Genomic DNA, 16,250 nt, shown 5'->3' on the forward strand with positions numbered 1-16,250 from the left:
TTACAACCTGAGTGAATTTGCCTAATCACCCCTGACTGTTTTTAATTCCTGGAGATGGTGGGGTCATGGAATTACATATAATCTCTGGCCCACAATGATGCATCAACTTAATACAGTATGGCCTCCCAAAGATATAGCTGGAAATTGCTGTATCTGTCACAAATTAATCATGATATAAAAACCAAGCAGCATAGGATCTGACTGCTTCTGAAGCATGTATGTGAATTAGCTAGTTTTATGTTTATGTATACTGAAATCTGCTCCTCTAGGGCTAGACTGTGCCTTGTAGGCACAGCCCTGCATTGGAGGCAGTGTAGACCAGCATGTCTCCGGGATTCCCTGGTGCACAGCCAAGCATGCAAACTGCTACTCGCCTTTAAATGGAATGCAACAGCCTCCTCCTGGATGGCTGGCACATGGGGAGGCAGGCAGCTCTGCCAGCTTCCTGATCCCTTTCATGGAGCTGAGTGCCCTGCGAAGGGAGAAATTAGGGACACGTCCCTGTGCTCCTGAGTGCATGGACTCAAATTCTGCTTGGCTATATGGATTCATTTCTGCCCCACACCACACCCCTGCATGAGGACTAGGCAGAAAACAGGCCCTAGAGAATCTTCTTAGAATACTACTAGTACATCACACAGGTATCTGCTCATCATATATTTATACTACACTCATCTCTGTGATATCTAGAAACTGAATAATTGATACTCATACTTGCCTAAAGCATGAGGCCCAACTTTAAGCTTTTAGCCCCAGATGATCATAAAAAGAAACTTGGGGAAGGAGAGGTTCATCCCCAATGGCACAAAAGACAGACAGGAGCTGCAGTCCAACACTGAGTTGGTTCTATTGCCATTAACGTTAAGGCAGTTCAGAGGGACACTTGATAGACTGTTGAAAAAATAATGGACCACTATTCAATAGGCACAGCTATGCTAAGAAGATTCCCAGAAGTCTAAATTACCTCTGTCATTTCAGTGATTTGCTGTTCACGAGTACAGAAGACATTTTACAGGTCAGGCACTGCTCTAAGCTTTTTAAGAGCTGGCCTGCCAATTTATAGTTCTACTGTGGGAGGAAATGCTAGTCTTGGTGACGCAGAGCTGGATTGAAGAACAATACAGTCTTGGATTGTTTTGGTTCAATTTCAGAATCTTAAACCGCTGCTAGCCAAGGTAACTAAAGACAAAGAACGGGAAAGCAACTTTCTAAAGACATTTCAATTTGGCATAAAAAGGTGACTCTCACAGTCTGTATTTCTAGCCTTCTACCTACTGGCTTCACCAGAGCCACATACTTTCGTTATAGCAACACCACCTTTTAAAACAGGTGGGCAAACTTTTTGGCGTGAGGGCCACATTTGGGTATGGAAATTGTATGGCGGGCCATGAATGCTCACGAAATTGGGGATTGGGGTGCAGGAAGGCTCTGGCTGGGGGTGTGGGCTCTGGGGTGGGGGATGAGGGGTTGGGGGGGGGCAGGATGGTGCTCCGGGTTGGGACCGAGGGGTTTGGAAGGTGGGAGGGGGATCAGGGCTGGGGCAGGGTGTCGGGGGGCAGGCTCTGGGTGGCGCTTCCCTCAAGCAGGTCCCAGAAACAGCAGCAAGTCCCCTCTCCAGCTCCTACATGGAGGCGCAGCCAGGCACCTCTGCGCACTGCCCTGTCTGCAGTTGCTGCCCCTGCAGCTCCCACTGGCTGCAGTTCCTGGCCAATGGGAGCTGTGGGGGCAGTGCTTGGAGTGGGGGCAGTGTGCGGAGCCCCCTGGTTGCCTCTAAACTTAGGAGCTGGAGCAGGGACATGCCGCTGCTTCCAGGAGCCATGCAGATTGGGGGCAAGCCCCTGACCCTACTCCTCAGCTAGAGTGCCAGAGCGGGGCAAGCCTCAGAACCCGAGAGCTCGAGGGCCAGATTAAAACACCTGGAGGGCCAGATGTGGCCCCCAGGCCGTAGTTTTCCCACCCCTGGTTTATGGCTATGTCAGAAGGAAAGTTTTGGTGCTTGTTTTCAGAGACTTTGATGAGCAGAAAACTAGCCTGAATCATGGGAAAAAAGATATTAAATCAAGGATTGGGCTTATACAATAGCATGAGATAAAACAAATTGTGAGACATCATCTTGAGAGACACAGTGGTTATGCCAAGCCACAAGTAGAGCAGTAAAATTTGTCATCCTATATTTGCAATAAAAAGGAATTCTCAACCAGAGACATTTCTCCCCCTTGGCAAGGTCAACACATTAATGGTTGTCCAAGACTTACTACTGTATTTTGTAGAGAAAGCTGCAGCCAGTTCCTTTGATTATTGGCATGGAGATGTTGTAAACTAGATTTGGTATAAATGAGGATATGGGAAGCTGCCCATATTAATGAGCTTTGCTCTTGCTGCTCTTCAGTTAGCTTTCAAAGGCAAAATATAAATCCTTTAAATAGAGATCCAAAGGAAGGAATATAAATAATAAAACTAGAAATCGACCAACCTCTAAGGGATCAAAGATTCAGTTTGGATGAGCGGCAAAGATATGGGATCTTATTTTAAGATTATCTGCCCTTATCCAAATTTGTTGTGTCTGCAAAATTGGGAAGGAACTGTCTGGGTGCTATCAGACCAGCTACGGTTAAGAATGGCCTCTCTCATGGTTGCTGGACACATCAGCTTCCAGCCACAGCCAGGAATTACAGAAGAATGGCAGTTGCATGTGGATATGTGGCAGAGGAAATGGGAGATAAAATATTATCCACACTGACACTCAAAGACAGTTAGATTCAGGTTTGGTTTGAGTGAGGGCCAAGGTTGAGGTGAATTCCTGTTTTGCATGGAGCTCTTCAGTCCTTAAATAAACACCTAAGTATTTAGATTTTATTTGTTTATTTACATTCAGTTTTAAGTGGTTCCTTTCCTCCGTGTCTACACACTGGCCTAAACCCTCCAGTCCTAACTCAGTTTTTACTCTGAAAGCTCCCAGTGATCTCAATATGACTGACTTTTGCCTGTGTACAAATCAAGTAAGGATTTCAGGATTTGGCTCATTAACAGAGCAGAGAGAATGCAATGGGCCGTGGATCAGGCTCTTTATCAGTTTAAGACTTTGCACATATGTGATCAAGAAATATGGAACATCTTCTGTCTTGCATCAGCAACAAAGTTAGAAAAAAAAGTCTAAGTTGGTGAAAGCAGAAAATACAAGCTTTTCACTGTGCTCTTTGTGTTACCACGATGGAATTAAATTGGACAATGGCAGATAGTAGCGGAATTATATTAAATCCAGCTCTTGCTGGATCTCCCTCAAATAGGCTCTGCTCTCTCTGCTTTGATGTCACCCTGATGGCCAAGTCAGTGGAGTGAACTGAGCTCACCACCATCCTTAAGAAGTCCTAACTGGACATAAACCACATTCAAAGCATTTATCAATGTAATACAGGTAGCAAGTATGCCAATGAAGTTTCTGATGTCACATTGAAACACAATAGGCACCACTGACTGGCATTTTGTATTCTTCAGACAGGCCACCCACAGCTGACATAGCACTGTGTTTGTCAAGCACTGAATACAGATGGGGATGGAGTCAATAAACATCAAAGATGAAGCTTGCCAACAAAGCTTGAGGACTCCAGAGATCTTCACTTATTTCACTTGGGGCAGCTTGTGAATAACTTACTCACATCAGTTAGAAGGTAATCACAAGAGTACATGTTGACTTCAATGGGCCTACTCACATGAGCAACTGCTCACCGAAGAGAGTAAGAGGTATGCAAACTGACCCCTTGAAATCAGCTCCTTGAAATATTTAAATACAGATCAGCTGGCCAAATTTGGCTCTCAGTTACTCCATCTTCACACACTTCAGGTCCACTGAAGTCCAGGAAGCAAGAATAGATTTACAGTGGTGAAGCTGAGTGAAAAAATTGGCCCCAAGTATCTGTGTATATGCATACAATTCAGAGGACAGCCAAACACCAGTTTAAAAAAGAGACTGGTTTCAAACTTTGCTGTACAGAGGAGACACACTAATCTCCCACAGACTTTATTTACATTAAGCGAGTTTGGTGTTGAAGGAGACAACCCATCATTCCATTTTTAATTTATTGAAGTGAACATAAACACCGGTACGCAGCACATGTGGATAACAGTACAGCTTTACAGTCATCGTAAATTAGGCTTGGCAGACGGTGATAAACGTGAACATGGTGATTATCAGACAAATAGCAAGCAGGATCTCAGGAAATTACAAAAGCATTTGTCGCATTTAGTTGGGCATTTAGTCAGTTTTAGTGTTTGTGAAGAGATATTGATCCTGCAACAGACTACCAGATTACCTATGAAAGCAAGGGAATCAATCCAAAGTCTGTCAGCCTACTCTGAAAGGTTCTTACTAGTGACACTTCCCTTGTGAATGCACTCAGGATATATGATCTCCTAGAAGACTATTTGGCTTGTAGTGACATGTTTTGCGCAGGGAATCAGGATTGAACTTGGAAAAATTAAGACAGATAAAGCAATAAATACACATTTCCAAACTGGATGACGTTGTTGTTTTGCTACTGTGAACTCAGATTCTACTTCTAAGATATATTGCATGAGTCAGATCCTCAGCTGACATAAATCAGCATAGATCTGTTGACTTCAATGGAACTGCTCTGATTTACACCAGCTGCCCTCATATTCTTCTACTTAAGTGTAAATTTAAGTCCTCAGTTATATAGTCAAAAAATATTTATGTTCATCCAAGAAGATATCTTCATGTGTAGGCCAAGTTTGCCAAACATACTTCAATAGGTTATTTAAAAATTTCATCCATAAAGCTAGGCATTATTGGAAATTAGAAGGTTTTCTATATACATAGTACCAGAAATACTGCAAGTACAACAAATACATCATCTTTAAAGGTTAAAAGGACCCCCCTCAAGGTCTACTGTTGTACCAGGACAAAGTCTATGCCAATGAGATGTATTTTAAAGGTAGAATTCTCTTGTGTTGACCTAACTTTGCTCCCACTGAAATCCTTGGCAAAATCCCCAAGGGTATAGCGCAACTCAGACAGAAGCACCACTCCCTTAACTGTTGTTGGGAGTTATCCAAATAATTCCCTTGCACATTGCTCTGAAATATGCCATGTATAAATATGCTAAAGGACAGTGGTTCTCAAACCATGACTAGTCCACAGAGAGCTGGCAAGTCACATGGTTATGGCTCCTCCTCTTTGCATTTAATTGCTTGAACACATGTCTAAGGCCCAAGAAAATCTGGATCCATGTAAAAGGAAGGAGGAAGAGCCAGTTTAGCTGTCCCCTTCAGGGTGCATAGGCAGTGAGGAACAGGAGCCAAAGCCAGCAACAGCTGCACCAGAGTAACTGGAGCTGTCAGTCACCAGAAGCAGAGGAGAGACGAGTTTGCAAATGGAACCAGGGCCACCAGTGGGAAAGGAGCCAAGAGCCATCAAAAATGGCCAGAACCAACAATGGGAATGGAACCTTAAGTGGAGCAGGAATGTCCATGGAAGTAAGGCAGAAGGGAGGGATGGAGATGGGCACTATGTGAAAAACAGTAAGGAGAAGGGAGGTCAAGACAGCTGAGCCGCTTTTGCCAGGGAGAAGAGGACTGCAGGACAGGCAAGCAAGTTCAGTGAGGAGGCAGAGATAATTATGTGAAGGGAAGCAGGGGTTAGGGGGACTAGGGCGGGTAAAACAGAACAAATGGGAACGGAAGATGAAATGAAGAGCAAAAGGAGATGTGCTGATTCCCTTGCCCCACCCCCCAGAAAGGGTTAAACTCTAACTGCAGTAACACAATTAAAATACATAAGTACTTTGCTAATATCTCTTTTCCACATACACAAATATAATAGTTACCACAGGGACATGAACAGGATCAGAAGTGCTAGGTCTGGAAGGGAGGAGTTCCACAGGACAATCTCTCTATGAAGATCTACACTATGAAAGTATGAGCCAACTTTTACTATAGGGTTGTTTAAAACTGCAGTATGACCTAGTATAATTACACAGCTAGAAAGATACAGCTAAAATAAAGGTATGGATATGCTAAAACACAAGTCAATATTTTTTTGGAATCCATGAAAACAGGCAGTATATTAACCGGCAGCAAAGTTCCTCAACTCTGCAACATTCTCAGCATAGCACTAAAACAATTTCAGGTTATCAGTGATTATTGTTCTGAAAACTGCAAACAGCAAGCTAACTCGTTATCTCTGTGGTTTACTTAATCTGCTGGGAACATTTATAATGTATTACTTTCTAGGGCTATGTTCAAATAAGCATCAATACATTATAAAGAGCGAGTCCGCAAAATGAATGACCTCACCTCACCTGCTTGAAGCACTTAAATAAAACATAACATCTTATCTACATATATTACTTTAAAATATATAATATTTTATATAATCTCACTTCATATAATCTCATATAATCTCACTTCAAGACAAAACCTGTCAAAAACCTTCCTGAGATTGTTTCCTCCCCCTTGACATTTTCTAACGGTACAGGCACAAAAATAAATATTGACATTTACTGGCACCCTTTCTCGTTCTGTGCCATCTTGAACTTGCATCTCTAGACCAACTGCTTTCCTAGATTCTCCTACATCTGTTAAAACTTCCATCAGAGAAATGCTGTCATTCAAGTAAAGCAAATGAAATACTCTGTCCTCTCTGGGATAACTCAGAAAAATCCTGCTAACTGGAGAAGATTTTTTTTTTTTTTTTTTAAAGTTGAACATGGTGTTAAAAAATAAACAAAAAAAAAAAAGAGAGAGAGTGAGAGAAGCTGATGAAGGCCACACAGTTGAAACATCACACATTAACTAAAAGTCTGATAAAAGGAAACCTGGTGGCTGGTTGCTCACAGAGTCAGATCACAAAATGTATGTATAACTGGGAGCTCCAGAAAATAAACGGACTCACATGGGTGGCGCTTGCTTTGTGGACACAGCATGGAAGAGGATCCCCACCATTCCGCTGCCAGCAATTCAACCCCTCATTGATTGTACTTGACATCCACCAAAGTTTGATAAACTAAGAATTTTCTTCATTGCCTATGTAAATGCAAAATCCTGGAGATTCACCCTCTCCATCCCATGGGGTATTTCTGATACAGTAGTTACCTGACACTTCTAATACTACAAGCTTCCAAATGATGTATCCATGTTGAATAACTATCATAATGTGTGTGCGCACACTGATGTCTCATAGGGGAATTACATTCTCTCTGTTTTTATTAAACAATTTGTCTAAAACAGCATACAATCATATATATATATAGAGAGAGAGAGAGAGAGAGAGAGAAGAATGAGTCATTTCAAGCAGCCAAGGCAGAATAGGTATATTTATTACATTCTTCGATATTCTGCTGGAAAGTGCTTATGTGAAAATAGCTTCGTGGTTACAACTGGACTCGTAGGTTCTCTTGCTAGTTACTCGCTGTGTAACTTTCAGCAAATTATGTAACTTCTCTGTGACTCAGCTCATTGATCTGTAAAATAGGTGTAATACTACACACCTCATAGGTGTGTTGCAACTTAATTAATATTTCCAATGTACTTCGAGAGACTTGGACGAAAGGCACAATTCTAAGAATATCATACTGGAACTGTTTGCTAGTGTTGTGTAATAACAGAGTTTGTCAGGTTAGATTTGCACACATCAGTTCCGGGCTAAAAGTAAAGCCCCTGATTAGGGGCAGGAAGTATTCTGAGATATGCAGCCTGTCATAAATATCAAGAGAAGAGTAACCACCTTTCTGTCCACAGTGCTATAAAATCCCTCCTGGCCAGAGGCAAAACCCTTTCACCTGTAAAGGGTTAAGAAGCTAAGCACCTGACCAAAATGACTAATGAGGAGACAAGATACTTTTAAAGCTGGAGGTGGGGGGGAACAAAGGGTCTGTCTGTGTGATGCTTTTGCCGGGAACAGATCAGGAATGCAGCTCAGAACTCCTGTAAAAAGTTAGTAAGTAATCTAGCTAGAAATGCGTTAGATTTCCTTTTGTTTAATGGCTGGTAAAATAGCTGTGCTGAATGGAATGTATATTCCTGTTTTTGTGTCTTTTTGTAACTTAAGGTTTTGCCTAGAGGGATTCTCTATGTTTTGAATCTGATTACCCTGTAAGGTATTTATCATCCTGATTTTTACAGAGGTGATTCTTTTACCTTTTCTTTAATTAAAATTCTTCTTTTAAGAACCGGATTGATTGATTGATTTTTCATTGTTCTTAAGATCCAAGGGTTTGGGTCTGTGTTCACCTGTACAAATTGGTGAAGATTTTTATCAAGCCTTCCCCAGCAAAGGGGATGTAGGGCTTGGGGGGATATTTTTGGGGGGAAGACGTCTCCAAGTGGGCTCTTTCCCTGTTCTTTGTTTAACACGCTTGGTGGTGGCAGCATAGGGTTCAAGGACAAGGCAAAGTTTGTACCTTGAGGAAGTTTTTAACCTAAGCTGGTAAGAATAAGCTTAGGGGGCCTTTCATGCAGGTCCCCCCATCTGTACCTTAGACTTCAGAGTGGGGAAGGAACCTTGACATGGTGGGAGAGGTGGGATCATTTTGAGATTTTTTTTGAACCAGAAGCACAGCAGGATTTTAAAAGGTTTTGTAAAAGAGGATTGCAGCTGTAAATTCTGTGTCTCTGCCTGGGGGACAGAGCAGCAGGCATAAAAAAGGGATCTTTCTTTTTCAATTTGTGTTGAGTAGACAGACAGAAGTGAGTCTCTGAAGGGTGGTGTCTCTAGCGTACATCAGGAAGACGAACATGGTAGGTAACATTGGATTTACAGCAAATATAGGGAGGTTGACCAAGGTAGACTCAGCTGTGGAGGGTTGGTAAATGGGGATAGTTGATTGGACCACAGCCCTGGTTTTCAGTTATACTAAAAATCTTTTTACATCATTGTTAACACATAAAAGTGTGTTGACAGTGGGTATACTTGTAATTAATGCCCACTTTGAGGTTCTCTTACACTCCAAGTGGTGTAAAGTAAATGAATAAATGAGAATAAGGATTATGTGTTTTTAAATGCATTTTACTGAAGCAATATACAAATAATACACATTTTCAATATAAAATAACATTAATTCAATATTAAGGCTGAGAAATTAAGCAAACAGAAGGAGAGCTGATCAAAGGACAGCAATTCCATCTTGTGAAGGATTTCAAAATTTTGCTTAATTTTAAATCACCATGAAACCCCAAAATTTCAAAATTCACGGTGAAGGAAAATTCCAAATAATTTTGTATCAACCAAAATGTTTCCTTTTGATTGGATAACTTTATTTTTTAATGCAAAATTAAGATATTTCAAAATGAAAAGTGGTTTGAAAATGAAAATGCAACATGTTTTATTATATACACTAAGTTATAGTATTGTATATATAAAGTACAGTATAGTACAATTTATATGGCTTGATTCTTAATACACTGAGATTTAAAAGTCAAGCCAAGTTTGAAAACCACTGGTTCAGTTAAATTTTTAAATAAGGAAGGCTTAAATCTGAATAGCCCAGATTTTGACATGAATCCTCATTTGAGAATGGCCCAAAGGTGGATGGCTTAATGTTCTAAACTACTGTGGCTTTGGGAGATAGCATGGTTCAGAAGATAGGACACCTGGAGAGTTAGATTGGCCTATTTTCTTTTCTCAGCTCTATCAGCAACCTGTTGTGTGACCTTGTGCAAGTTACTTCACCGCTCTGTGCCTCAGTTACCCCATCTGTAAAATGGGGATAATGACTGTGCCCCTCCTTCATAAAACAATATGAAATCTCAGGATTAAAAGCTTCATTTATGAGCTAAGCCCATTAACACTGACTCAATTTAAAAGAAGTTAAAAGTTTTATTAAAGGTTCATAGCTTTAAAAAGACTAACTCATACTTTCTTCAAAGCTAGACCTCTCCCTACCATTACCTTAAACATGAAATGCATTTAACACTGAGATACATCCAGTTCTGGTGCCCAGAATTCAAGAAGGATGGTGAGAAATTGGAAGGGATTCAGAAAAGAGCCACAAGAATGATTCAAGGATTAGAAAACATGCCTTGTAGTGATAGACTCAAGGACTTCAGTCTATTTAGTTTAACAAAGAGAAGGTGACCTGATTACAGTCTATAGGTATCTAAATGGGGAACAAACAGTTAATAATGGGCTCTTCAATCTAGTAGACAAAAGGGCAACATGATCCAATGGCTGGAAGCTGAATCTAGACAAATTCAGACTGGAAGTAAGGTGTAATGTTTTAAACAGTGAGAGTAATTAACGATTGGAACAATTTATCAAGGGTCACGGTGGATTCTCCATCACTGACAATTTTAAAATCAAGATTGGATATTTTTCAAAAAGATCTTCTGCAGGAATTATTTTGAGGAGGTTCTCTGGCCTGTGTTATGCAGAAGGTCAGACTAGATGATCACAATAGCCCCCTTTGGCCTAGAATCTATTAATCTATATTAAAACCAATGCTTTGAAATATGCAAACAAATAAATAGTTTATGCTTCTGTATCAACATTATCAGAGGATCTCAAATCTCTTAAAATATTAATGATTTAAATCTTCAAATATTGCTGAGAATCAGATATAATCATCCTCATTTATATATGAGGAAACTGAACCACACAGAAGTTACAGTCAACAAATTATAGGTAGACTGATACTTCAATCCACATTTTTGCTCCCTAATAAAGTAGTCTAATAATCTGTGTTGCTGAGTACCCACAGTTCTTATAGACTTCAGTGGGAACTATGGGTGCCTGGCATCTCTGAAAATCAGCTCACTTATTTTAGGTGCCTGAATATGGATTTGCTACTCATGTGACTAAGGGTTGCTATACCAGTCCCTTAATAAATTCAGAATTCTGATTCATTTATAGCAGCTTTATATTTTTATTACAACTATTACATTTTGTAGCTATTCAAAGGAATTTATTGTAGTTAATTTCATAGTAACATTCTTTGAACTCTTTGAAAGAATCTAATAAGTCCTTTTGAGTTTTGTCACTCTTTGGCATTCAGTTTTTTGGTGAGCAGCATTTTTCATCTCTCATATCTTTCTGTCTGTGAGCTGTTAATTCTTATGCCTCTTTAAAACTTTATATTTCTGCTTTTAGAGGCTTCTTTTTCAATTTTTCTATTATCCCAAAGGGTCTTCAGTTCTCTAACACATCAGACTGTCAGTTGCTGATTATATTCAGGATCCCTATCACTATTCAACATTTGTCTAAGGCGTCTTCACGTGCTTAGATTGTTACTATCCAATTGAGATATTCACTATAAAAATAAAGTTCTATCAATGTCGTCTTCACCCTAGATAGTCATTTGCCTACTGTTGTAAATGCATTTTTAGTCTAAAAGAAGACTGGTCAATGGTCATTATATGGGCTGAATTACAGTGACTGCTATGCCTTGCCTCCCCCCAGTGGTGCAAGTAGAATTTCTTACTGGTACGCTGCGCATAGGCGACTCATGGGATGGACACAAAGGGAAGGGGGCACCAGCTGAAGGGGGGGCACGTGATGCCCTACATGACTCTGCCTCACCCCCAGCCTGGGACCCTCGTGCTCTCCCCATCTCACATTACGTGTTGGGGGGAAGGCTCTGTTCTCCCTCTGTGCAAACCACAACAGTGAAAGGAGCAGAACGTGGGGCCACTGGATGGCGCCATGCCAGCTGCTCCTCCAGCGGGGCTGCACAGACCCCAGACAGCAGACTCAGCTGCGTGGAAGGGCTGGGGGTGGTAGAGCCGTGCCAGAGAAGCTGACGGCATGGGGCTGCCCAGTGGCCGCACGTTCTGCTCCTGTGCCTTTCTAGTACAGTGTACCAGCAATAAATATCTTAATGGTACAACGTACCATACCGGACCTCCCTACTTACACCACTGCTCCTCCCTCTCCGCCTTTGAGATCTTTCAGTCTGGTATCAGTTCCCTCCACTCTTCCGAAATTGCTCTTGATAAAATATTGGATGGTTTAGTTGGGGATTGGTCCTGCTTTGAGCAGGGGGTTGGACTAGATGACCTCCTGAGGTCCCTTCCAACCCTGATATTCTATGACATCTCCCTGGCCAAATCACAGGGTCTCTACTCAGTCCTCATCCTTCTTGATCTTGGCAGCTTTTAACCTAAGTGAACAGTCCCTATTTCTAAAAATTGTCTCCACCATTGTTTTTTGCTGTTTGGCTGTCCTCTCATAGTTCTCCCCAGATACAACTATCAGAGGCCCAATTTCTTCCAAGGTTCCCCTGCTACGATGAATGAAGAGGTAATTTCTAAATACCCCTTTTCAGGGTACAGCATAGCGACAGAATGTCAAACATCCAGCCAGATCTGCTGGGCTGAGCATGGTTGGGGTCAGAGGAGCTCTTGTCCTACCTGTTCCAGAGATGACCATCTCTGCTCAGCCCCCACTCAATACTATGCCAGAAGCTGTGATCCAGGAAGCCACAATTCAGCCATACAAAATGGATTCTTAATCGCCTCTAAACCCTTCCGCCACTGCATTAAGGATAGTCATATTCTGTCCCTTAGCTGTTTGCAGTTAATATAAGTTTGCTTTGCAGATGTGCTTGTGTGTGCAGCCATATGTTATTATGAGAAAAAAAAAAGTTACTGTTATTGACTGGAGGTCATAAACTGGCACAGTCTTTACTTAGGCTAACTTTCCACAGAGTCTGGTAAATCTTTTCTCAGCTGTTTTAGCAGCAGATACCTATTCTGTTCCCACCCAGTGTGTTTCACCATCACTGCTCAGTTCAGTGACTCACACCTTAACTTTTCTTTTCTCCAGAGTCAGGCAGTTTAAAGTCTCCTTAATTCTTAAAAAAAATAAAATTTCTACCTAAAGCACTGCAGATGTTCTTGCATTTCATCCACTGGTTTATCGGTGTGAATGCTGCAGTTAAATGTGTTAGTAATGTGGCCGTGTTTAGCCTTAAGCATAAGCAAGGCAATGAAAGCGTGGGGAGAAATAAAAGAAAGACAGATCCATCCTGCTGGCAGTGGGATTGCAGGAGAGACTACTCACAGCCAGATCCCATCATATCCAGCCGTGGAACCAGGTCAGAAGTTTTTAAAGAAAAAGCCAGATAAGTGACTTTATGTCTATGTACCCTCAGCAATTCACTGCTCAAGTCCTGCAATCCAATGGGTCCTTGCATATTATAAAATGTGTTCCAAAGAAAGTCTGCTCTATCATAATTTATCAATAAAAGTATGATGCTGAAAATATTACAAGTGATGTTTTTAGAGATGCTGCATTCCTAAAAGCTACCAAAAATCACTCACTGAATATTTTTCATGTGCTCAAATCCCAGGCTAGATAATTTATCGAATATGGTTTTACTTCTGTGAAGCCCGATCCCGCAAGTTTACGTGAACAACTTTACTCAGGCCTCGTGAAACCAATGGAGCTACTCAACTAGTGAAGTTACTCCCAGCTGTATGAGTCTGCAGGAGAACCTCATTTGTAAAGTGCTTTGAGATCGACTAATGAAAGTGCTATATATGAGCTAGCGATGATCACCATCATCATCCAGCTCATAATTTATATCATTCCTTGAACAGGAATGAGCATACAGTAAACACTGCAGACATGATTCCTTTCGACGTATCAGTATTTCCATGGCCCTTGTGAAGTAGAATAACCCTGTTTAATATCAGAGAGTTTCCATCTACAAAGGAATGCCATTCTATATGGTAGAGCCTTGCAACACAATGCAAACCTGAAAGGACTCGAGTACAAGTGTCAGTTGAGTTTGGGTCAGGGCTGAAAACAATTTGACCCCCTTGGGCTTGGGTTGGGTCATCTTTGATCACCTTTTTGTGCCCATTGGATTGGCACAGAAACAGCTGCAAGCACCACCTTGCTGTACTGTGTGCACTGTGGAGTGAGTGTGGCCGTCAGGAGCCACTCCCAAACCAACCCCCTGAACATGAGATGGCTGGAGACAGATTATAGGCATAGAGCATGGGGAGCGGGAAGCCCGATACGAAAGATTTTGAGCTGCACCATTTTGTTTCCAAACACAGCACTGAGAGACACTGCTTTGCCACCATTAGCTCAGAATAGGGGAAGAACTGAAATAAAATTAACTAAACTAGTAAAAATGGGGTGGCAGCGGTAGACCATAACATTAAGGTTTGTAAATTAACAATTAAGCATATATGCAAGAACTAAGGTGATGGTTTATAGTTTAAAAGTTTGGTAACTTAAATGTGCGTACAACATTGGCACACAGCAAAGAGCAGTGAATTGGTAGCTTCAAGCACTTTAATACATGGCTAATGCGTTGGTAGGCAGAGTGTGGACTGAGGTTAGGTAAAGGCCACTCCAAAAACTACAGGGAGGGTTCAGTCAGGCTTGCTCAGTAAAAAAATAGATGTGGGTTGCCATCCCATAATAGCAAACAGCCCATCATACCAAAAACTTGTACAACACCTTTGATAGACAGCCAGACTTAGCAATTATGATTGGTCTATAAGCATGGACCAACCAGAGAGGGTCTGAAGGTGATTGGAGGATAGGTATGCTAATGATAGGATTGAAAAATAAGCCATTCAGAACAGGCCAAAAACTGTATATAAGGCAGAGAGCAAGCAGGCAAAAATCAAGTCAGGAGCAGGAGATGAAGAAGAGGAACCAGGAAAAAAAGAAGAAGAAACCAAAAAGAGCAAAGGAAACAGAAGCAGCAGCAGAAGCGCTGCTGGGACAGAGCAGAAGGACCCAGACAGAACAGAGAGAGAGAAGCCTATGTAGAGTAAGCATGCTAGCTATAGTATAATATATAGAATAGAAATAGGGTTAATGAATGTGTATGCTTGAAATAATAAAGATGAGTGTCTGTGGTGTGTATGTTTATGTTACTATGTATAAAGTTTACAGTTTATTAAGATTACTGTCAGTGTCCTGCATATGACTGAACACCATGTGCACAATCTAATCACTTAAGCCATTCCAACTATATAACATTTCAGTAGTGGGTACTTTATCTTGTATACCTGTCCTGAGGGAGTGATCTTTTAATTTAGATTTAGGTTAATTGTATTATTAGAAGGTTGGTTACTCTAAATAAAGAAAATACTTTGTTTGGGAAAAGTACTGCTTGGGTATCAATCCTTTGAGCGAAGGGATATGTCCATGTCCTCCCAGGGGTGAACATATCTAGTCTGTTCTAAAGAATTTCCTGGAGGGTATAGGGAGATCCTTGGTAAACCCTGGCAATTCTACTAGGGCAGGCCCCCTCCTTTCACCTTGCAGGAACAACCATTTTGGGAATCCAAAAGTAAGCAATAAGAGAGCTTCTCTGGGATCCCTGAGTTCTTGAAGTAATACCCCCACCAGGCCAAGCCCAAGGATGGACAATGGCATTGACACAAGCTCTGGGGGAAGTGTCAGGCCTGGGTCATGTAAGTTCTGAAAACAACTGGACACTTTTGGGTTGGGTTCAGGTCAGCTGTGCTCAGCTTGGAATCGGGTCCAGATTGGGCTTTACAGTAGACCTCTACTATATGGTCGTCTTAGTGTCCTGTGTATGTGAGGCCTGGCTAAATGGTACTAACTTGTTGCTTTTAAAATCTGTTTCTTTATTGTACCAGAAAGACGCAGACGACTGAATTGGAGCCATGCAAGCAGGAGGCCCACAATGAAATGGCTTATTTTTATAGGTATCTAGATGGCACTCATTGGCACATTATTTGAGCACCTCCCAAATGTAAATGTATCCTCACCAGCCCTGTGACATAAGGCAGTATTCTTCCCATTTTACCGATGGGTACCTGAGGCACAGGGAGTTTACTAGCCTAATTTTCAGAAGTACTGAGGACCTGTAACTCCAGTGGCATCTTCCATTGCAACTCCAATAGGCACATAACCCTCTGAAAAGCATGCACTAATGTAAACACTTAAAAGTTTTACTAATATAAGGCTAGTGGTGTGAATTTTTTAAATTACCTAAATAGTTATACTTGTACAACTCCTATTGTGAATGCTTTTAAATTGCTACATATTATTTCCCTTCCCATATAGGAATACATTACAGTGATATAAGCACTTCTATACTGGTATAACTGCATCCACACTAGGTGGCTTGTACCGCATTAACTATATCAGCATAGTTAAGATAGTACAACTTTCTAGTGTAGACAAGGCTTAAGTGACTTGCCCAAGGTTACTCCTAAAATCTGACAGACGGCACAGAATGATCTCAAATCGCCTGAATCCCAGCCCAATGCTTTAATCCCAAGGGCACCCATCCTCTCACTAA

The sequence above is a fragment of the Eretmochelys imbricata genome, chromosome 5, assembly GCF_965152235.1.
Source record: "Eretmochelys imbricata isolate rEreImb1 chromosome 5, rEreImb1.hap1, whole genome shotgun sequence".
Lineage (NCBI taxonomy): Eukaryota > Metazoa > Chordata > Testudines > Cheloniidae > Eretmochelys > Eretmochelys imbricata.